We start from the raw sequence: 24,641 nt of genomic DNA, 5'->3' as shown, positions 1-24,641 counted from the left end.
ATATCTTTAGATAAATTTATGACCACGAAATTTGCGGCGAGTAACAAAGTAGAAAATAAATAAGTATATTGGGTCATTATTTTTTTTGGTTAATTTTGGGTAACCGTAATTTTATGGCGTGGTAAAATAATCTGGGAGTTAACTAAGGTTTATTGTTGGTTTGTACCTATTATTATTGTAAGGTCAAGGATACACGGGACCACCCTAAATATTGACCGTAGGTTACTGGTTTTTATCAATTTTAAAAATATAGCGGTTGTTAAACTTAATGAGCGAAAATCTGATTTAGCTTAATCCTATTTTCTTCAGACGCTGGAAAGACACGATTGCCTAATTTGCAATGGTAAAATCGGAAGGAATATTTGAATTTATTTTGCATTTTTATTCGAATGTAAACAAGAGAATATCTGAATTATGGATATTTTATTGATAAAAACTTTCTAGCTTTGGATGTCTAGTCTTACATACTAAGTTTTCTAATCAAGTCAGTAATCTAGAAAAATTAGGGTCTATGGTTTTTAAACCTTTTAAAGGATTATACACACTTTAAGTGTTAAAAACTTTTCGGTGAAATTCGCTCAAATTTTAAGAAAAGGTACCTTAGGTGAATCTGAACAAAAGTTCTCATGAGATTTAGGCACGACCCTATTTTTCGAGTTTATTTTAGAGTTATATGCATTCAAGGGTCTAAAAACACGTTATTTCAGTATATGGTACTGTCTAGATGAATTAATAATTAACCATCTAATATCGATTAGCTATGTTAAATTTGTTGAAAAAATACGAGGAAAGAAAAAAACATGTCGTTTTTCCTCTGAAATTAATTATCCTGTACACTATAGCTTGAAGCACTTAGTTGGAGCGACATTCACTTTTATTATTTCAATTGCTTGGTTGTTGATAAGGTTTTGCTCAATTCAAAATTTAACGTAGGAAAATAATTAGTTTAATAAGTTTGACCTTAATAATATTAATATTACCCACTATACGAAACTAGCGGTGTCAAGAACTCACCAGTTTTTTTTATCATTTGATTAGATATTCTATGTATTTTTAATACTTCATTACCAATGTTACCCGCCAATATTCACACTTCATATTCAAAATTAAGCAACGTTCAGGATCCAGATACTAGCCATGCTCTAAGGATGGCTCATAATAAAAGTATTTCGAAAGCTTTGGCCTATGGACTAAAGTGTGAGGCAGCTTTTCAAGCAACTAGACTGCCTAAAGAAGATTTAGTAATTTTTAGCCAAAAAAACTAGAAGACCATTCCAATGTTGGAATTGTAATGAAAAGGGGCATCTTAAACGCCAATGCCCCAAACCTTTTGGTAGTGGTATTTCATGGATATAGCGTCTAGTTTCGGCTTTCATAGCTTCGATGATTGCAAGTTTACTGTCAATGTGACTTCACATAACCCCACAGGCAGAAGTCTAAGTGCGTTAAATCCTAAGAGCGTGGAGGTCAATTCTGGAAATAATACGACCGGGAGCAAACTTGTGCAAGATCGTCGTTTGTTTTAATATTTCAGGGGTGATTAGACATGTACCACTATCCTGCTAAAACTACATTTTGTCAATATCAAAAGCTTCCAAATGAGGCATAAGAAAATGTGTTATTACAACATGATAACGTTCGCTATTCACCGTTACAAAATCATAATGCAGTTCTTCGCTGTTCATGGTGTACTGGCAGAAGTTGTTTAGTCAGTTGGATTTTGTAGGCATGTAGCTGTATATATTTAGTGAGAATTTGCTGAAGAGTGACTTGTACACGATGACAAATTGATGCCTCTGATCTTTCTGTCACACTCTCGCGAACTCTTCGAACTAGTACTTATTACTAGAATTATGCGATTCTCCCTTTTACAGTACATGAATTAGAAACACTATTTTTACCGAACATTGCATGCACTTTATGAATAGTAGCAATTAAACTTTCACTATTTTGATAATAATTTTTGATAATCAGGACGCGTTGTTCTACTGTGTAATGCTCCATGTTTACTAACGCCTATCTGTCAGCTTTCGATCATGTCATAATTATGTGACTGATTAAAACGCCCAGTAGATAGCTTTCGTCTTAGTTTTTCTTTAAAGATTTCAGCTTCTGCACCTTCGTGGGTCTTTTATTAGTCTGTTTACCAATTCAAGTCTTCACAAATTATAAGGCCGCTGTCGTTCCACCCTTATCTATTTGAATACGCCACTTTAAAGGTTAAACCAACTTTGTCCCTGAAAATCATATGATCCGACAATAATTCTTATGTTTTCCGGATTCTTCAATATCTTAGGGAATCGTGCTGACTGTTCTTATATTTCATCAACTGTAGTCCCCGTCTGACTTGGCAAATCCAGTAAAGCCTCCATCCAGCTTTCATTGCCTCTGCTATTCCTAGATAAGCTTGCTTTATATTTAAGCCAAATTTTGTCTTGCTCTATTTTGCTATCACAACAGAGGTGCATACGTAATGGTTTGTAGCACTACCCTGATGTAGATCCAATTTACCATCATGGGCTGTAAGCCCCACATCTGTTCAGACAGTAGCTGGACTATTTATAAGGAGGGTTTTCGAATGAATTGTTTCATTTAAATTATGGTTCCAGCCTAAAGACTTAAAGTCCAGAGATATCTCAGACATATAGATATTTTACTTCTTCCAATAAAGAAGCTTCTCTACGTTGCAACGTTAGAAGTCCTAAGGCTTCACAGGTAGCACTTGCACTTTCAAAGATAGCATTTGCAGATACATCTTTATGTAAAGATGTCGAGATATTTGAAGATCTATATAAGAAATAAATTAACAAGGCTTTATACGTTGCTAACACTCGATCAGTTTAATTTTATCTGGTGTATTTAACAGCGCTATCCTCTTGTTGATGAAGGAGATTTTAGCAGGCTAGTCTTTTATCTGCGGATTTCTTTTAAGTATTTTTTCAGCTTCTCCTTTAGCTTGTTTGTGGTCTTTACTGTTTGTTTCCCTAGGTACTTGTACATGTCTTACGGCCCTACTGGTACAAACTCATCATTGCCCATCAGCGTGATGTTTTCTGCGTCCTGAACACTTTTTAATGTTGATAAATGCACATTTATCTAGCCCAAAATTCATCCCTAATAATTTGCTGAGTCCCAAAACTAATTACAGCAATTCCTTCAGTTGTTCTTCGTTCATTGTGTATAGTTTCAAATTGTTCATGATTAGCGAGTGACTAATTTTTCTATTCTCTACAGATCATGTCTGCATATTTACTGTCTTTCGTCATATAACGGAAACGGTCTCTTTGGAAAACCCCTTTTACCATCTTTACACTCTCGCTCGTACATTGAACTCCTTCTATATTTACATTTAGATATGTTTGTCAAAGTCTTTCATTATATATTTTTAAGAGTTCAACTACAGCTTGTTTATTTTATAAACAACCACGGCTATGGAATTCTTATCTTCTCATGGGACAGTCTCTCTTCGAAGGTTCGCTCCAACTGACAATAATTACTCGTGAAATAATGAATAATTACTCGTGACGTGGGTCTTTGAGCCACGTTGCCAACCTCTCTTCTCCCTATTGACCTTTCCTCCTGAATTTTTTCTTCGATTATCAGCCAGAAGTATTTTATATCTATCTCCTCTCATTATATGTCCAATATACCTTGGTTTACCCTCTTTGAATGTTAGCATCAGCTTCTTTTTCATTTTATTGAGAGCTTCGGCGTTTCTAATTCTTTCAAACCAAGAAATGCGTAGTATTCTCCTATCAAGTTACATTTCGAAAGCTTCGGAGGATCTACCGACCATTAGTTTTTTGGGTAAAGTAACTACATTCCAGGTATTTTTTTAGTTCTATAGATGTCGTTGAACAGATCTGTTAGGGTTTAACCCTATACCGTCTTTCTGGATTCAGAGTTCGAAGGTTTCAGGATATACCTCATCAGGCCCCACAGCTTTTCCTTTAGTATTATGATGGCATCTTTAACCTGTTGTTTAGAGATGTTAAGTCGAGTCTCATTGATCCCACTTATTTGAGGGAGTTATTTTAGTCACTCGTTAATAAACAGTTCTGTAACTATTCTATTCAGCACTTTTATTTTTCGTCAAGTCTCATTAATATTAAGTTGTAAGCATCTTTCTGTATAGTCTGTTCTTTTTGCGATTACTTTTTGTTATTTCCTTGATCTTTTTATGTATGTTATGTAGCTCGTGTTTTTCCTGTAGTTGTTCGATTTCGCAGCATATTTCCGGCAACAAGTATTCTTTTGCTTCTCTGAATTTCCAACGAATAATTTTGTTGAAGTCTCTGAATCTATCCTCTCTTTTTGTTTTATAGGGTCTCCATTCTTATATCATTTTTAAAGTCTCGTCAGACTTCCGGAAGAGTTTTTTTTCTTTTTTTTTGAAAACCAATATCTTCTATTTGTGTTTTTAGAAGTGCCGTATATAATGCATTTTCGTAATATGTTTATAATCTTGACCTAAAACCCAGCAAATGTACCTTTTGCTTTTGTTCTTACTGATATAGGATACTTGAAGATATATTATTGCCCTTAATTGAGATAAGTTTTCTTGGATGAACTTGCTCTTGATTTAGTTTATTCTAGGAAATGCAAGAAATCCATATTTTGATAATTGACAAAGGCACCCATTTCTCTTTTTGTCAGCACAAGTTATTCAAGGTAAGCAGATGTAAGTATTTGGTTCTTCTTAAGGTTTTAAGATTTCCTTTATAATTAATCATTAGAATCATTTAGTGTGCAATCAATGAGAACTCAATGAGAAAATGCTCTTCCTATTATATTAATTAAAATCTTCTTATTGCCTTACTGGGTCCAGTCTTTTTTTAAACTAGGATACTTTGGCAAACTCTTCAAATTCATATTCTCAAAATCTTTTTGTACAAGTACCAAATGTGATAGATTAAATCAATAAAATCAATATTACTCGTAAATACATTTCAAATTATTTCTTTCAGTGTACCATGCATACATAAATACGGGCAATAACCATATCTAAATGACCGCCGTAAAAGAATTTATAACGAACAAGTTTTGGTACTTCGTGTGAGCCTAATGTTGTTTTATTACCACGCCAACTTTTTCAGATTTTATTTCAGATATAAGCCCCGTACACCTTTTACCGGGTATACAATTACAAATAATTTAAATTAAATATACTAAACCGACCGAAGAATGTTGAGTAGTTTTTCTTGTTTTTTTCTCTCTTCTCCTTCGTTTGGTACTGGTCTTGTTTCAGATTTCAATTGTCAGTTGAAATTAGGGGATTTAAGTAGTTGGATTTGGGATTTCGTCAGGTAATGTAAGAACGCGAATGTGTTAACTTGATGAAATGTGAAGTTTTTTACGGTCTATATTTGAAGAATTAATTGTTAATATATCAGAACTTAGATGGGATATTTAACCGCTTTTTTGGAACGATTTAATTTAAATTTTATTAACGAACAGTTTTGCCGCCATTTGTACTACTTGTACTACTTACATAGATATTATAAGCTACAGAGGCCCTTAAAAGGTTTCTGCCTAATTAAACTTTGCTGACCTTAAAGATGTCAAATTAGTGTCAAAACTTTACAGCCATGAAAAATTGAAATTAGTAGACTAAACAAGCTAGTTAGTATTTTTTTAATTTACAATTCGCGGATCAAGAAATAGTTATAATAGTGAGTAACACTTTGATAATTTTTCTTTATATTTTTAACATATGATAATAAAGTAAAAATATAAAAATCAGAACAAAAATATTTATGTCTTATAGGATTTATTTATAGACGGAGAAGAAAACCAATTTTATATTGCATATAAAACACTCTTATACATCCAGTTACAGTTGTTCAAATAAAAGATTTTAAGTCATATAAAATACCATGTGGACCAAGAATGTCATCATTCATCGATGATTATATTCTATTTTCTAATTAACTTGTTTTTTTTTTTATTTTTTTTAATTTTACGAATAGCCTGTTTTAGTAAACGTGCTTTATATAAACATAATATTTCTATTAAATTATTCTATTAATCCTAATAAATTATTTTTAGTTGAGATAGATTTGGGCACATTTGCGTTTTTTAATGCATAACATAAATGGATATGACGCACGTTTTTCTTTGAATTCTTAATCATTCATGAAACAAATTAAGTCAAATTTCAGTTGAAATGACAGAAATTCCATTTGTTTCAAGGGGAAGTATTATGATTTTTAAAGGGGTTGATATGGATGCAATGAAGACATTAAAAACAAAACAATTTTTCGTTAAGCGCAGGTATATCTTATATAACCCTATATTTGATTTAAAGGCTATTATATGTATGATTTTTACAAAAAAAAGAAGCACACAAAACCTTTAAGCGGTTATTAACCATAGATGATTACATTCTATTTTCTTATTTGAAAAGGCAAAGTAGAGATATGCCACTATTGTCACATGGGAATTATTTGAGAGATCTCTAAGGTAGATTAAACGATGAGAGATTATTTTGGAGGTATGTCATTTCAAAATAAGAAAATGCTGAGCATTCCCAAAGTATGAATTTTAAAGATATTGATTCACTTACATAGGTGTTTCCTCAGGATCAAAGTTCACAAGATTCTTTGAATAATTCTTGTACAAAGTCTGAAAGTCTGGGTGTACTCCAGATTTCTGTTACTGATGTCCTTAATGGATTGAGTCAGTGAAAGCTGAGTCTTGGCCCAGTTTTGACTAAGTTTTATGTTCTTAATTTGTGATTAAATAGGGAAATTTGGCAGAATTTTGATATAAAACCAATGTTACGCCAATTTTCAAAGATAGAAATATTGAAAATTATCGTCCTATATCAAAGATATTATTGATCTCATAACTGTTTGAGGCATTTGGGGCTAATCTATTGTTTAAGCATATTATTGTAGGTAAACAGCATGGCTTCATGAAAGGTTGATCTACCATTACTAACCTTTTATGTTATGAACAGGCTTTGTTGGAGGCTTTGGCTAGTAGGTAAAAGGATGATTCCACTAATACCGATTTCTTCATAGCCTTTGATAAGGTAAACCTTTTGACTTGCTTGTCAAAAAACTTTCGATATTTGCAATTTTTGGTTAGGGAGAATTATTAATAACTTAAACATAGGTAGTTAAATTAAAAAATCTCGTGTCTTTAAAAGTTGTAATTACATCAAATGTTCCTCATGATGGACATCACTCTGCACTCTTTTTGATTGTTTTATCAGTGATATTACATTTGTCTTTTCTGCCACATCATTTCTGATTTTTTGCAGATGTTGTTGTAAAATTATAATTACTGTTTGCAGTGGTCCAATAAAAATAGCTTAATATTTAATGGCAATAACTGTAATATCCTTTAGGAGTAAGAAGAAAAATCCATTTACTCTCAATTATCATTTGGATAATTTTTAGCTTAAACGTCAGTATCTTGTTTAGAATTTAAGAACTTATTAAATCTTTTCATCCGGAACTTACTTTTTCTCAGCATATTAATTACACCTTGCAGGAATTTGGGTATATTTTTCTATTGAAGAATACTTAGTGTGCCCTAATTTTATCAGAAAGCGTCCAATGAAAAATATTGAGAAGAATTGGTTTTAATAATTTGAATAATCCTTATAAAGCTACAAATGGTTCTAAAATTGGTTGGAATCACTTACTACATACTTATTATGTACACACATTTTATAGATGTAACTTTTTACATTAATAATGTGTTGGATGCCCTTGATATTTTTGCAGCTATCGGTTTTCATTACTCGCCTTATAATTTTATAAATAAATTTTTGTTTAATGTTAATTTCCACAGAACTAACTATGGAATAAATGCTTCAGTTTTTAAAATGTGTAATTTTCAAAAAGATGATAGCTTTAAATCCGGTATCTTGCTCTGTATCAAATGTTTTTTTTAATTATTTTATCAAGTTACATATTTATATTCATGTGTATATATAGTTTTAGAATAAGTGTAGAAAACTGAAAATTGAAAACTGATTAAGTTGATGTAAAAGCCATTGAAAAAGCCATGACTCAACAAAAATAATGCAGTAAGAGATTTCAAGGCGGTTGTACTTAAGTTGTTAAAATTTAAAGTCAACTAAATTCAGTACGACCCACCCAACTACTTAAATAGGCAGTACTTCTGTCCAACTAGTCCGTCTTACTATAACATGCGTTAACAAGCTACTATCGTGGAGCCATTTTGACGATCCAAGCTTTAGCAAATTTATTTGTATTTTTGGTTTGAAAATATATATGATTGTAAATTACAAAAAGTAGGTACGGATTATTACTTTAAAACGGAATCGAACTTAAAAAAAAATAATGCGACGCTTAAAATTTTTTTCAAATAATGAAGTTATCTGGAGATTAAAAGGTACGGATGTTGTCAATATAATTTGAAATTTTGAACAGATATTCTTAAGAAAATTTCAAACGTAAGTTAATTTAGGGGCCTACTTACATTTTATTTAATATTACATGCTGCAGGAGCTGGCTTTTTAGCTAATTTATTTTATTTGAGGACCCTATTTGGGCCCCAAATTAGATTATTTAATTATAAATTCTCGTAGGTTTCATTTTTCAGACTTTGTGTACTTACTTGCTTGCTTTGACTGTCGGCTAATTTCTTAAATTTATTGGTCCTTATTAGCAAAAACAAAAGTAAAATTTTCAATGCGTTTTTAGATATTCAGTGGCTATGTAAAAGAGATTAAGCTTCGCGACATTTTAGTAATAATTAGTTTTAATATTTTTTTGACAAATTAAAAGTCAGTTAACTCCAAAGACAGTCAATGCCTTAAAGTCAAACACTTACAGAGAGTCCTGTTATATTATTATTATTTGTGCCATGAGAAATTTGTAAAACATTAGACGGTAGATATTTGTGTGTTATGTAATAAATACTAGCACATACATTACATTCTATTTTTTTAATTTTTTTAAAATCTTGCAAATAGCCTGTTTTAGTGAACGTGCTTTATATAAACATAATAATTCTATTAAATTATTTTATTAATCCTAATAAATTATTTTTAGTTGAGGTAGATTTGAGCACATTTGCGTTTTTGAATGCATAACATAAATGGATATGACGCACGTTTTTCTATGAATTAATAACCATTCATGAAACAAATTGAGTCAAATTTCAGAAGATTCTTTAAATGACAGAAATTCATTTTGTCTCAAGGGGAAGTATTATGATTTTTAAAGGGGTTGATATGGATGCAATGAAGACATTTAAAAAAAAAAAAATTTTCGTTAAGCGCAGGTATATCTTATATAACCCTATATTTGATTTAAAGACTATGTATGATTTTTACAAAAAAAAGAAGCACACATAACCTTTAAGCGGTCATCAACTATGGATGATTACATTCTATTTTCTTATTTGAGAAGGCAAAGTAGAGATATGTCACTATTGTCACATGGGAATTATTTGAGAGATCTCTAAGATAGATTAAAAGATGAGAGATTATTTTGGAGGTATGTCAATTCAAAACAAGGTTATGCTGAGCATTCCCAAAGTATGAGTTTCAAAGATATTGATTCACTTGCATAGGTGTTTCCTCAGGATCAAAGTTCACAAGAATCTTTGGATATTTCTTGTTAAAAGTCTGGACGTCTGGGTGTACTCCAGGTTTTTGTTATTAATGTCTTTAATGGGTTGAGTCAGCTAAAGCTAAGTGTTGCCCAGTTTTGCCTAGGTTTTATGTTCTTAATCTGTGATTAAATAGGGAAATTTTTGCAGAATTTTGATATAAAACCAATGTTACGCCAATTTTCAAAGATAGAAATAGGTGAAAAGTTGAAACATATCGTTCTATATCATTCGTTTGAAGCATTTGGGGCTAATCTATTGTTTAAGCATGTTATTCTAGGTAAACAGCATGGCTTCATGAAAGGTCGATCTACCATTACCAACCTTTTCTGTTATGAACAGGCTTTGGCAGCAACAGAAACAGGCAGCTGTTGGAGGCTTTGGCGAATAGGTGGAAGGTTGATTTCAAATCCAATGTCTCCAAAGCCTTTGATAATGTAAACCTTAACATGTTTGTCAAAAAACTTTCGATGTTTGCAATTTTTGGTCATCTGTTAAGATTAATAACTTCAAAGGGTTAAACACAGACAGTTAAAATAAAAAAAACTCCTGTCTTTAGATGTTGTAATTACATCAGGTGTTCCTCATGATGAACACTACTCTGCACTCTTTTTAATTGTTATATCACTGATATTGAATTTGTCTTAAACAGAAATCAATTTTTTGCAGATAATGTAAAAATGTTTAAGATCATAAAGTCATCTTCGGATTGTATTAATTATTGTAAAATTTTAATGACTGTTTGCTGTAGTACAATAAAAATGATTTTCAGCTTGAACATCAGTCTATATATTTTAACTTGAAATATATAGAAAATTTTAAAAAGTTGACACATATATACTTTGTCAGTATCTTGTTTAGAATTTAAGGATTTATTAATTTTTTTCATCCTAAACTTACTTTTTCTTGGCATATTAATTAAATTACGAACTTTTCAGGGATTTGGGCAGATATTTATATTGAAGAATGCTTACTATGCTCTAATCATATCATTATTTAGTAGCCATTTTATGCTGTGCATAAAAACAGGATAAAAGTCATCCAACGAAAAATTTTGAGAATAATTGGTCTTAAGTTGAATATTCCTTATAAAGATATAAATTAATCTGAAATTGATTGAATCATCATTGAATCACTTTTAAACTTGTCTTATTTGGGAAACAAAAACAATTTTATATAAATGTAACTTTTTATATTAATAATGTGTTAGATGCCCCTGATATTTTTGCAGCTATTTGTTTTTATTACTCGCTATTTGTTATTATAATTCTAGAAATTTTCTAAAAAATTCTAGAACATTTTTTTAATGTTAGTTTCCACAGAACTAACTATGGAATTAATGCTTTCCATCTTGCTCCGTATCAAATGTTTTTGTTAATCATTTTATTGAGTTACATATTGATATTCATATATATATATATATAGTTGAATAAGTATAGAAAACTGAAATTTGAAACTTGAAAACTGATTAAGTTGATATAAAAGCCATGGCTCAACAAAAATAATGCAGTAAGAGATTTCAAGGCGGTTGTACTTAAGTTGTTAAAATTTGAAGTCAATTAAATTCAGTACGACCCACCCAACTACTTAAATAGGCAGTACTTCTGTCCAACTAGACTGTCTTACTATAATAATTATGCGTTAACAAGCTACTATCGAAGAGCCATTTTGACGATCCAAGCTTTAGCAAATTTATTTGTATTTTTGGTTTGAAAATATATATGATTGTAAATTACAAAAAGTAGGTACGGATTATTACTTTAAAACGGAATCGAACTTAAAAAAAAATAATGCGACGCTTAAAATTTTTTTCAAGTAATGAAGTTATCTGGAGATTAAAAGGTACGGATGTTGTCAATATAATTTGAAATTTTGAACAGATATTCTTAAGAAAATTTCAAACGTAAGTTAATTTAGGGACCTACTTACATTTCATTTAATATTACGTGCTGCAGGAGCTGGCTTTTTAGCTAATTTATTTTATTTAAGGACCCTATTTGGGCCCCAAATTAGATTATTTAATTATAAATTCTCGTAGGTTTCATTTTTCAGACTTTGTGTACTTACTTGCTTGCTTTGACTGTCGGCTAATTTCTTAAATTTATTGGTCCTTATAAGCAAAAACCAAGTTAATTTTTTTATGCGCTTTTAGATATTCAGTGTGCATGTAAAAGAGGTTAAGCTTCGTGACATTTTAGTAATTATTAGTTTTAATATTTTTTCGACAATTATTATTTGTGTTATGAGAAATGTTTAAAACAATAATCCGTAGATATTTGTGTGTTACGTAATAAATACTAGCACGTACCAAATCTTTTTGTTAAAAAAAAAACAAAATAAGCATATAGATATGCATGGAAAAAATCAACAAGATCCTAAATCCAAGAGTACCCATAGCTTCGAATGTATTGAAACCATATTTCAGCTAAGTACGATATAAATAAATGACTTATTTTATTGCCATTGTGACGATAAAATTGTGATAGTCTCATGAAATTGGCAAAGCTAGGCAGGTCAAAATATTCATTTGTCAATAGTATTAAATAAATTAAGTTAAAAATTGCAAAATGTTTATTTAAAAAAAAATATATAGCAAAGCCTATACAACAGACTCACTGAATACAAGACTATGTTTAATTTGTTGGTAAAAATAATTCGAAAAAAAAGCTCTAGATAAGTTAAATAATACACAGTGGTTTGGAACACCCAAAAGGCTGGTCAAAAATAAAAATCTAGATAATTTAAAATTTGTATACTTTTTTTTTTTGGAGGTCAAGGTATTTGAATTTAATCTCAAAATTGCAAAAAACAAAATAACGAATCTAATATGGCGATGATGTTATACGAACATTGCTTTCATACGTGCAAATATTCCTAGTGGGGAGATTTTGGGGGTCAGTAAGTTCGAATTTAATGTCAGGATAAAGGTGAATATCCTAGGCGGTATGCTGCGTGTGTTGTCCAATAAGCAAAAAATTATACGCAACGGGTTTTGGAACCTAAAATGTTGAATGCATTATTAGAATGTTGAGAAACAAAATGGCGAATTTTCTATTGCGGAAAAGATTTATTAATACTACTGGTGAGTTCAAGGTAGGGTTATGTAACGCAAAAAAGCAAACGTTCTTTCAAAACGTATTTTTTTTAATTAAAATCAAGCATTCGGAGATCAATAGCAATCGATACAAAATATACAAGCGTAGAAAAACACAAAAGTAAGTTCATAAATTTTCGGTAATATATACTACCGTAACATAATATATTATTCGTTACTAGTTACAAAAATTAGTATTAACCAACCTAGTGTGAAGTATTAGCAAAGATAATACTACTACGTACCTATAATACGTACCGATAATACTACTACTACCCGTAGTAGTATTATTTGTGGTACTAGTCAAAATCATACTCCTGAATTTCCTTCGCATCATTAATAACTTGTCTAGGAGTATCAAGTGTAGCTGAGGCAGGTGTTGTTCCCGATCATATTTTGCCATACAAATCTCATTTGTAAAGAGAAAGCTATCACGGCGTTAAAATAACAATAAAAATAACAAAATTAAACGTTAATTTTTTGCGAGTACGTCATTCTTAATTTCAAAATTTTGAAGCTTTATAAGATGCGCAAAAATAAGTTAATATTTACAAATTTTCATGAGTCAGCGAATACATTCCAAATAATAGATAAAATATTGGATTTGCGCAATGTCACTTACAAATTATTATTTGCAAGCAGCTCCGAAAAATTTACACAAATTTATTCTAATAGACAATAATTATGTATCTTATAATATATAGGGTATTAATTTACACTTACATAAATAATATAAAAAGAGAGGCGAGATGGTTTTAAACAAAAAATGTTTTTAAGTAAGTTTTTTAATTTATGTGTAAGTGTCAGTTTTCGATTTAGATTTAAATCTCATCCAACAAGGTAGTCTAAAATCTTTAAAATGAAATTTACAAAATACCATTTATGAAAATTAAAAAAAAATAAATATTGCTATCATTTTCTTTATAAATATTATGATATAGGACAAGTGAGCCTTTTGATATATATTTTAGTTTGAAATAAGTTTCAAAACGGTAATTTCTTATTTTAGATGCGTTGTTTCAGATTTGTCCTTTTTAGTCGTTTTTTTTAAATTTTAAGCTGAAATGGTAATTACATAGAAATTTTAGAACATGCGAATATACATCTCGTAACATAATATTATGTTGTGTTTATTAGTACATTATGGGTATGTACTTACTTATTCACGTGAAAAGCAGGTGGGAACGTTTCACGATCACAAAATAAGTGAATTTTATTAAAATTTTTATTAGAGTCTGTTAAAGATTTTATATAATTATTTTTAATTCAGAAATGCAAGAAAAATATTAAGTAGTTTCATTTAAATTAAAACTTCTTTTATATTTAACATTCTTCCCAAAATGTTCGGCAGTTCTTTTTCTAATCCGATTAGTACTACTACTAATTATTCTAAAACTTATGGTTGGGCAAGCTAGAATTTTCCAAAATAAAATAATTTTTGTTTTTAGTATATGGTATTGCTTAACCTCCTTACCCTAATTAAAAAATATTTATAATTATAGCCTTATTTTCAATTCAGGCCAGCAATAGTTCAGACTAAGCAAGTAAGAGTGTGACTTAGGAATTGAACCAATTCGTCCAATCAAACGAGCCATGTTAACATGTCAATATTTTTTTTTATTAATTTGCAGAGCCAGATCGTTAAAGTCAGCAAATTTTTAGTACATCCAAAAATTTCAGTTTTATACTTAATTTAAGGAGGATATACAGATCTCTATATATTGTGTTAGCTGCGAGGGATATCTCATAACAAAAACCAAGGAGGGAAATATTACATACATGGTTTTCACTTGTAGGTGACAGAGATAAAAAAAATATTTCGAAAAAGTATTCATCCTAATTATCTGCGCTTCAATGTACATTCCTTATTAAAAATGACGGATAAATTAACCACGAATATGTATTTTTATTTTATAACTACGAAGAACTCTTAGAAATTATTTAGTTAAACTTAAATAAATAAGGGAATATCATTATCAAATGACACAAAAATTTCGATAAAGCAATAATCTAGGAAATAAAAAGCCATTTGAATTTAACGTAAAATGGTACCTTCCCAGGCCGAAAATTTCTACCTGAAACCGTAGGAGTTAGTACTCATTAACGAGCAATGCAATCTTTTTTTGTGCTCTTTTTCGACCGCCATCATCATTGAATTCATTATTCTGGGTCTTCATTTAACCATTCTTTAAGTGCACAACTTCTCGGAATTGTCGAAGTTGTCCATTTGGGTGGAATATCTTGCCTTAAAACAGGCCCTAATGACTTGATCGATTATGGGTGCAAAGCGGTTAAGGAATTGGGCAGATAAACTACTTAAAAGCCGTGATTCTTGACGAATGTTTTTATAAAATTTTACATTTATGGTGGGAACAGTCACTGTACCTTTTGTATGTGACATCTAGATAAACATCCCTTTTTAAGGATTCTATTGAAATTTATTCAGCGCATACAGGGTGCGAGTGACTTTCATAAAAGTAAATAAAAGATGCACATAAGCAACTTTGAGCCGTAAATGAAACAGACATGGTAAAATAAATGGACACTTAAATTTTGCTGATGAATAAATGCAGGTAGGTTTATCTTTAATTTATTTAAATTTCTTTCCGTGTAGTTCCTCTGACAATATTTTCGAAAGAGTTAATCCGACGTCCGAAATGTCCAGTAAAAATAGCGTTTTAAAGATGTAAACATATGCAAGACGTCGGTTAATGAGAAAGCTTTTAAAATAAACCGCTCTAAAGCCCAGTTTCCTTTAGAAAATAATAAAAACTAATGATATGCATAGATGCAGAGTACAGTCGTAACATGATGCATTTAAAAGCAGATGGGCATACGTTTTGCCTTTGAGGAAATGTTAAAATCTGTCCTTTGATTTTAAACAGATGTGATGGGTAAGTTTTATGTTAATCCCTTATTGCAGTTTGCATTAACGAAAAAATATTTTTTTTATGTTAAGGTTATAGATTCCACTAAAATGTTAATATTAATAAGTTACTTTTGCGCTGAGCGTATTTGATTCTTCATGATAGAAAACATTGTAAACATTAAATTTATGGCTGTTAATATTTAATATTGGTATTGTTTATTTATTTATCTTCATTTTCCAACCTCCAATTTTGGCTCAAGTAAAGGAAAATTAAAATTAGCAATGGCAAAATATAACACATGAAGTACAAAAAAAACTAAACTATTGACTAAATTAATCAAAATAACCATAGTTGAAATTAACTTATTAAATGTAATACATAGTAAAACAAAATTCTAAGTACTATTTAAAAAAAAAGGTACATACAAAACAGAAACAGAAAAAGTCAACCCATATTCTAGCGACTGCCCAATTCACTGTGTATCAGTCCTCAAAATCGCCTGTGGACTTATAGGTACATACCTCAGAGAGCATTGAAAAATATCACAAATGGAAGCAAAATTGTTGAAGTTTTTGCAAACGATAAAAATAAGGATCTTGATAACCAGGATAACAGATAATTGTGATTAGAATCTCTAACTGGATAGGCACCATCTTCTCTAAGTATAAGATATCTCAAAGAGAACCTTTGGATGGATTCAAGGGAATTAATATACCATTCATAAGATGGATACCAAGCCAGAGACCCTATTCGAGCTTGGATCGAACCAAAACAGAAATAGAGCATTATCATAGAAAATAAGTTGCTTAAAAGCTTGCAGTTCTAAACAATAAACCCCAATAGTCTTGAGGAAGCAGCCACCATATAATCAATATGAGGGACGAATGTAAGCCTATAATTCCTATGCCCTTAAACAATGTCGTTCTGAATAAAGTGAAATTGGCAATAGTATAGTTAAAAATTATTGGGGTTCTGATTCTATAATAAGACATAACACAAAATTTAAATAAACGTTAAGATTTAAATAACTGCGATCATACCAATTCTTAACCAGATTGATATTGCGTGACATGCCAGAAGATTTTTAGGTCGTCAGCATAGGCTAGTTTACAGCAAGAAATACTTAAAATCAAGTCTTTGACATATAGGTTGAATAGCAGTGGACCGAAATTGGACCCCTGTAGAACTCCAAGGTAGGTATAAAGGATTTTGATTCGTATTCTTTAATTTTGACAAAATGTTATCAACCAATGAGATAAGAATGATGATAGCAAAGCAGTAAGCTTCTCAAAAAAATTAAACAGCTTTCTCAACTTTTCCAATAAGATGTAGTGGTCTATTTGGTCAAAGGCTTTACTGGAGTCTGTATATATCACATCAACTTGACTTTTTCACTTTCTTGACTTTTTTCATCATCAACTCGAAATCGGGACAAGGTACAAAGATTGGTTATCTTACATTACCTTTCGGTACAAAACTTTGTTGATCTATAGAAAGTTTCAATTGAACTTGAGGAAATATAGAATTGTAAGTAATAATCTCAAAGATTTTAAAAAAGTTGCCTGGAATGGATATGAGACGATAATTTTCAATGTTTTGTAGGTTATCTTTTTTGTGTATGGCAAGTACTTTGGTCGTTTTCCAAATAAAGGGAAACTGATGACATAACAGGTTACTCAGAATGGTGTACAGACTAATTCATAACCGATTGCGATCCACTTCATGGAGAACGAGATCCAGAATTTTTTAAGAAAATTTAGTAACTATATTTATAGATACAAGTTTTTTTCAAATAGAGTTCCGCGTATATTGTATGTGATGTGTAAACTACTTAATAATTAGTAATTAGCAATGGGTATCTGGATAGCATTAGTAGTGTAAACTTCTAAATTTAGAATTATCCATAAATACAAAAAAAAATGGTATTAGATGGGGTGAACTTGCTGGTCAGTGACAAGGTTCCAAGCGCATATACCACTGATCAGAAAATATTTCATTATTTCTATTGATCCGGTGCTATAGCAAAAAACCTTTAAAACTAAAATACTTCGTTCAAGTAAGTGTTTTCCTTCACTTTCCAAACTCGATACTCTTATAATGACACTCAGTAATGTTTGTTATATAAAAGCTACCAAGTCCTTAAACAATTACTGTGGTCTCTTAACTAATAATATTTATGTCTATTAAACATCTTTCTCTTATGCAATATAGGTCTCTATCAGATATAAAAATGTTATATATTTGTTTTACCAACACCTATTTTGCTCCTCAAGATATTTACATTTTTTGAGGTCTAGAAGTCCATCTGGTGCTACTGAGACTGTTTCGGGCCTGTTTATAATATATGTTTAATGTCTTAAATCAAGGTTGTTTCAATCTTAATTATTTATAAAATTATCAAGGCCAGACTGTAAAAAAATAGGGACGCTGCTCCAGTCACACCGAAATAAGAAGACCCTTCTGTTTTCGACGCACACCCTTAGTGACTATGTAATGAGCGAAATAAAATAGAAACAAAATAAGAAGAGACACAATTTAACGTGAAAAGAAAAAAATGACTCGACTTACCCTAGTGATAAATGAAGTAAAGGATGTTGGTATAAGGAACACCCCAATCAGCTTTCATTAAATCGACAAAGACGTGATGCGTTTCGGTCTTATCTCGCCTGAGTTTTAGGTACCGATCCAATAATTGCTGTAGTACTACTTTTTCGGAATCGCACACATATTCCATATTTTAAGTTTTTGGCGGATCACCTCGGTCAAATAGCTTACTCCTCTCACCACGAAGGGTCCATAAGGTAAAATAGGATAAAAGAGCAAGGCTTTGTGGAAGAAACATTAGAATAAGAGAGCAAGGAAATGTAAGATAGATCGAGTTTAAATAATAACAATTTACCAAGAAATGCGTGTGTTATACCGGGTGAACTTTTATATGCAAAATCAATGTAAATAAACCAAAATAAACAAAGTATTACCAAACTAATTATTAAATATCTTAAACTTAACGCTATTATTATGCAGTTTTTAACTCTTCCTCTTTAGAAAACTCGAATCAACAGGAAAGTCATTTTAGCAATAGCTTATCTAAAGAGAACACGCTCAAAACCTATAAAAAAATTAAACCAAAAAATACGGATGTTTTGAAATATTGCCCATGGATTTTCTAGTAAAGCCAGTAGCATCTTTAAATGAACGAGTTTAGACAGAGGGCTGTTGCGTACATAGATCTGGTAATGAACCTGTCATGTCTTACAAGCAAAAATCTTGGAGAAGCTAATGAGTCACACCTGCCTTGTCTTATTAATTTTATATCGCTGTGTAAACAATGAGTATTTCCCAAATCTTTAAGGCTACTGCAGTTTTTTCCTCCTTCGAATACCAACAGTACTTTGGGTTATTCGCAATACCTCGGCATACAAGTGGTTTCTTAAGTGCCAGTGTAAGTTAAAAGACCCATCACCAACTGGATTGTGCGTCTCTTTAAGAGCAGTAGTAAGACAGGCGGAAGTGTATGAGAATGTGCGCATTAGCCATGTTAGTCCCATGTTAGGTGCTTCCGTCCATTCCATTTTTAGTGCTTACCGGCAGTTTTGTGGTTCCCTGTCCTGCAAAAGGATCCACTTTCTCGTTACCAGCATTGCTTAAGTGCCCAGGCACTTAGACTTACTAAACCTTACCGCCCTTCTATAGTTCCACTAGGACCTTTATACACTCCAGTACAAGCTCGAAGCGCAGTTTTTCAATCATAACATCCTTAATGACGGCTCTGCTGTCGGAGCAAATTAACACAACTGTTTTGTGACATCCGCATTCTAATGTTTTGTCTGCATTTTACCGCAGCAGTCTGAAAGACAAAGTCTAGTTGGCATGTGGAGCAAATCCGTCCAGTTGCACTCGAATTTTTGCTTTTTTTGAGCAGAGTCACTTGATCATCAATTCTCTGTATGTATCCATGATGTATCCATTGAAGGATTTTAGGGGATAGACTCCCCACAGGTAATGTATAATTAAACATCTATATTTATTAATTTTTATTTGACGTTGGCTATTGTTTTATTTATTACTATTTAGAATTTTATTATATTTGTAGAAATTTGTGGAAGTAAAAGAAAATATGCACATACTGGTCCTAGGAGTCCTGGAACCTTTGTTTATTTCCATAATTAGAGATTAAGTTAGTCGCCTATTTAGAATAGCTCTGGATTAAATTATAAGAAAAACAAATGTTATTAAGGAAATAGAAATAAAATAGATTATTATTATATTATTATTTTAAAATTCTATTCAAGCATCTCATTCTTTTCAGTCTTTTATTAATTTTGTTTGCTATTTCTTTGATTCCTGGGTCTTGTCTGCTTAAACCTAGGCTGTTGGTTCACTTAATTCCCTACTTTAAAAGACTTTTAATAATTTGTGAAAAAAAAATATTTTTATGGTAATATTAATGCTTATCAATTTCATGGAATTTTGGCTGCTGTAGTAGTTTTTCAACGAAAACCTTTAATTGTGCCTTATATGGAATATTGCTGCCTAATATTAAGGAAAAACTCCATTCTGAAGTGGAGTCAATATAACATTGAAAACTTAGTAGAGGAAGTCTTTTCTCCACAAATAAAATGCTAATCCTCTAATTTCAGGAGTGATGGATGCATTTCGGCAAGTGTTCTTGCCACCATCAGACTTTTTATTATATTATGCCAGTGAAAACTAACAAGTATGATGATTTACGCTTAAACCAGGGAAACTCAGTTTAAGCTTAAGAATTGCACTGGCATAATATAATAAAGAGTCTGATGATGACAAGAACGCTTGCCGAAATGCATCAGTCCTGAAATTAGAGGAATAGCATTTTATTTATGGAGAAAAGACTTCCTCTCCTAACTTTTCAATTGTTGCCTAAGCTAGAAGTGTGTAACTTCAGAGACTGTATACAGTATAATGAGTAAGATCTTATTATAATGACACTACCAGAAAGTGATCACTCGCAACTGCCTCTCCGATGAAGTGAGTTTGTAACCAGGAGTACCAAAGTGTGGTTCTTCAAGGTTCTATTTTTGGTCTGCTTAATTTTTTTTATGTTGATGATTTGCCATAAGGACTAAATAATGTCACAATATGTCATATCTATTCCTAAGGCTGTTTTGTTTTTCAAGTTTTATATAATAATTTTATAATGATTAAATAACAGATAACATAGATAAACTTAAACTTAGTCACTTGCAACCCACAGATCCGCGTTCTCGAGTTGGTTATTGATAACCAATTAGACGCTGACATCACACATGTTTATTGGACTTCCATCGAAATGAATCGAGTTTAAGACCAATTCTACCGCTCCAGGAGAGTTTAGAATCTAATGTAGGTAATTCCTTCAAATCAAACCTTAAGTATTTGAGCTATATACACACACCTTTGTTCTTCTAAAAGCATTCGATCTTGTTGATCGAAGAATCCTAATTGGCCGGTTAGTAAAGATAGACTTTTCCAGAGAGATTTGTCGATTTTTTACCATATATCTCTTAATGCAATTACATAAAGTTAAGATTGACATGTTCAGAAGCCTATATTAAAACTTCTGGACTCTCATTCATCATTCTTTATGTATATTAAATTCATATTGTAAGGATTCTTTTTTTTTCACATTGTTTTTCAGGAAATCACGTTTTTATCAGATTGTCTTTAACTGGCCGGTTTTTGAAAAACAAAATGCAGCTTTAAACTATTAAATGTATTACCTTTAGTGTAACAACGTTAAATTTGATAATTTTTAGCTACTCTTTCAATAATTCAGTATTATTTACTTATTATAGAAAAAAATCGTAATATAAGGTATGGGTGTTCGTTTGCCAAACAATTTAAATTTTTCCTCTTACTAAAACGATTATACGATTATAAATTTATACGGTAGAATATTATACGGTTATATGATTATAAATAAAGCATATACAAATCTGGGCTTTATTTTTTGCATTAAACTCGCATTACCAGACCCTATCTGGAGTATGTTCCAAAAACTTTGTGATAAGGAAAAAAACAATACTGTAATTTTTATTTAGTATATTTTATACAACGTGTGAAGTACCAAGGGTGCATATTAATTAACTCATTTAACATTTATGCCTATAAGATCCTAGATGTAGGTGTGAAAGGTTATTAAATAAGTCAGCACTGTAGTACCCTTTAAACCCAATATTAAAATATTATAATTGTTTGTATAATTCTAAGGAAATTAACCTTTTTAATTATAATTGTTAATTATGCTTGGGACATGACTATTAACCAAACAATATTATACCTATATGCACATAATATTTATAACGCGAGTTCGCAGGTTTAAGATCAAGAAATTAAAAACTTCTTTTTTTGAAAAGGTTTATTTACGCCTTTTTTAAGGCTGTTTACTGTAAAAAAGCTTTTTTGTCGATTGCATATATACTTATGGCATAAAAAGAATATAGGTAGATGGGCACACATGTGATTATACTTTAAACAAACATAAGATAAATCACACATAATAGACAAAAACTTTTTTTAATTATACTTTACATCATTAACATATCACTTCTACGATATACATACATATTTACAAATAAAAAAACACGGTCAAGAGCCACAGATAAACTGATTCATGTAATGTGAAGTATTAAAAAAAAGTTTTTGTCTATATATAATTTATGTTATGTTCTACATATATGGTTCTATCTGTATCTACATATATGGTTCTGTTGCCATTAGTATATATGCAATCGACAAAAAAGCTTCTTCACAGTTAACAGATTTAAAAAAGACGTAAATAAACGTCGGCATCTTTTCAAAAAAGGAAGTTTTTCATTTCTTAGTCCTGAACCTGTGAACTACATCTAGGCTACTTGCTAAGGACGCTACTTTTAGTCAATTCATATAACATTGTGCTATGCTGTATTAATCGCTTAAACATTTTATTTAATTGTGTCTTTAATTTGAAATTTTTAACCTTTATGTGTTATAATTATAGTATTTTATAAAAATTTAATTAAATAAATAAATGAAAAATAAATAATTTTTGTTCAAAGAAAAGAAAAATTATTTTTATTTTTTTTTCTGTTTTTGTATTTTTTGGTCAGATAAGTTTTCGGTAAAAACCTATTTAACTCATCCTATTTCATCAAATAAAATCTGAAATATCCATCCGAGCTAGTAAATACTACTAACCCATATATTTGCTCTTCCAAAATAAATTGTCAGAAACAGGATATAACTTATGGGGCGAGAAGTCGCATTAACACATGGTGTCGTATATGCGAAATACGGATATCGGATGTCGCCCATTTCAAGAAAGGTTGTTAGTTGGACGTATGGGTCACTTTTAAAACCGATTTTGGATTAATATCTATTTCCTTTGGGTGTTGGATGTAGGCCAAACTGCAATGCAGATATCCAGTTGAAAAATCTTTTCATAACGCAAATGCGTAAAATAAAAATATTCTTATTTTAGTACAATTTTATTTTAGGTTTCAGAAGATCCCTAATTATTTTATTAGGGATCTTCTGACATTTTAAGTTATATTTATTTTGTATTAAAATTAACCATTAAAGTGCAAAAAAAATAAAAAAAAATATTAAAAATTATAATTTTTTTAATAAAACCGTATTTTAAAAGTACAAAAGTGTATTTCAAAAATACAGAGGTGCTTTTTACAAAGAAACCATTTTCTTTTGTAGACACATTTGCTTATTTTCAATTATTTTAATACTACTTATTTTTGTAATAATAAAAAAATAATAATAATATTCTTATAGTTGACAAAATACATAAATTAATTTTAATAAATTTCTTGATTTAATTATTTAGACTTGAACTGTAAAGTTTTTAATATATATCTGTCTTAGATTAACGAGGATATCGTTTTTTGGACAGTTTTAAATTATTATAAAAGCGACTTAAATGGATTTTTTTTTCAATAAATACAAGTTTGAAAGAATTGATTACTGATATAGAATGAATCTTTTCAGATCTATTTTGATCCCAATGATACTGGACTTCTGGAGTCTGTTAAAAATTGTATAATAACTAATAGGTAATGTATAATGAGAGTGGTAGTTTTTGATAACATGTTCAAAATAAAAGAAAAACTCCTCAAATAGCGTGGCGATAATAAACGAGAAAAAAATTAATAATATTTTTTTTATTAATATGTTAATCGCTTATTACAAAAAGCGTGGGATATTAAATGTTACAAGACCCACAAGACCATACATTAATAGTAAATATCGTAGTTCAATTTAAAAACTAGCGAACTTTATAATTTCTCATACATCCTTGCCTTACTAAATACATGAAACCAGTTTGAAAATAAAGGTCTTTGAATTGTTAATTTATTACCGAAATTCTTATTACCTGAGAAGCAACGACTAATAAAAATCGTTTAAAAAAGGAAACGTTACGTTCCCACACACTTGTTTTATGATGAGATATTAATATATTATTCCAGGTACTTTTTTGGAGATTTTAATTATTTTACAGAGATTACTTTTGATAATGTAAATGAACTTTTTATATTTAAGTAAGCAATTAAGACAAAACTCACCAACACGTCCAGTTCAAATGACTCATTACATAATTCCCTATTTATAATTTGATTCTTAATTTCCGCAAAACTGGCACTAATGTTCATTTTTCTCACGTTAAAAGTCAAAAATTGGATATCACCGATTCGATTTCTTAAAATGACAACAAATTAACAACTCCGTAGTTGACGACTTATTTATAAGGCGAGAACGAATTCTTTTATTTATTTATCTATCTGGGATCTACACTGCTTGTAAAAAAATTTTGAGAAAGTGAATATTGTTGGTTTATACAGGGTGTTTCATAATTAGTGAATCAGACTTGGAGGGTTCTGAGAAGTTTAGTCCAGGCGAATTGTACTTTTTAGGGAAAAAATTGTTATCCGGAAACTAACGACAGGAAAAGGTTTAGGGGGTATCAGGAACGAAAAAAAAATTCATGCAGGAGCAGGTTAAGGGAAGTAAAGTTTTGGGGAGGTGAAAAGGGGTGAAAAATTGTACCTTTTCGATTTGCGGCGAAAGTTGACGTCAAA

General features: G+C 30.6%; 1 protein-coding gene across 2 annotated transcripts in view; it reads right to left on the bottom strand.

The window, feature by feature from the left end:
- The window catches only part of LOC126745596 (voltage-dependent L-type calcium channel subunit beta-2), a 281,586-nt gene that overhangs the window by 203,616 nt on the left and 53,329 nt on the right, over positions 1-24,641 (bottom strand). The window contains exon 1 of one of the 2 annotated variants that reach the window (XM_050453524.1): positions 24,129-24,261. The exons of the other annotated variant lie outside the window; for it this stretch is intronic. The gene's annotated coding sequence lies outside the window, so the exon portion shown is untranslated. Of the gene's footprint in view, positions 1-24,128; positions 24,262-24,641 lie in introns of those variants that run through there. 2 annotated transcript variants of the gene reach the window in all.

Source organism: Anthonomus grandis, chromosome 16 (genome assembly GCF_022605725.1).
Source record: "Anthonomus grandis grandis chromosome 16, icAntGran1.3, whole genome shotgun sequence".
Classification (NCBI taxonomy): Eukaryota; Metazoa; Arthropoda; class Insecta; order Coleoptera; family Curculionidae; genus Anthonomus; species Anthonomus grandis.
The sequence above is the reverse complement of the archived record's forward strand: the minus strand, read 5'-3'. Positions and strand labels throughout refer to the sequence as shown.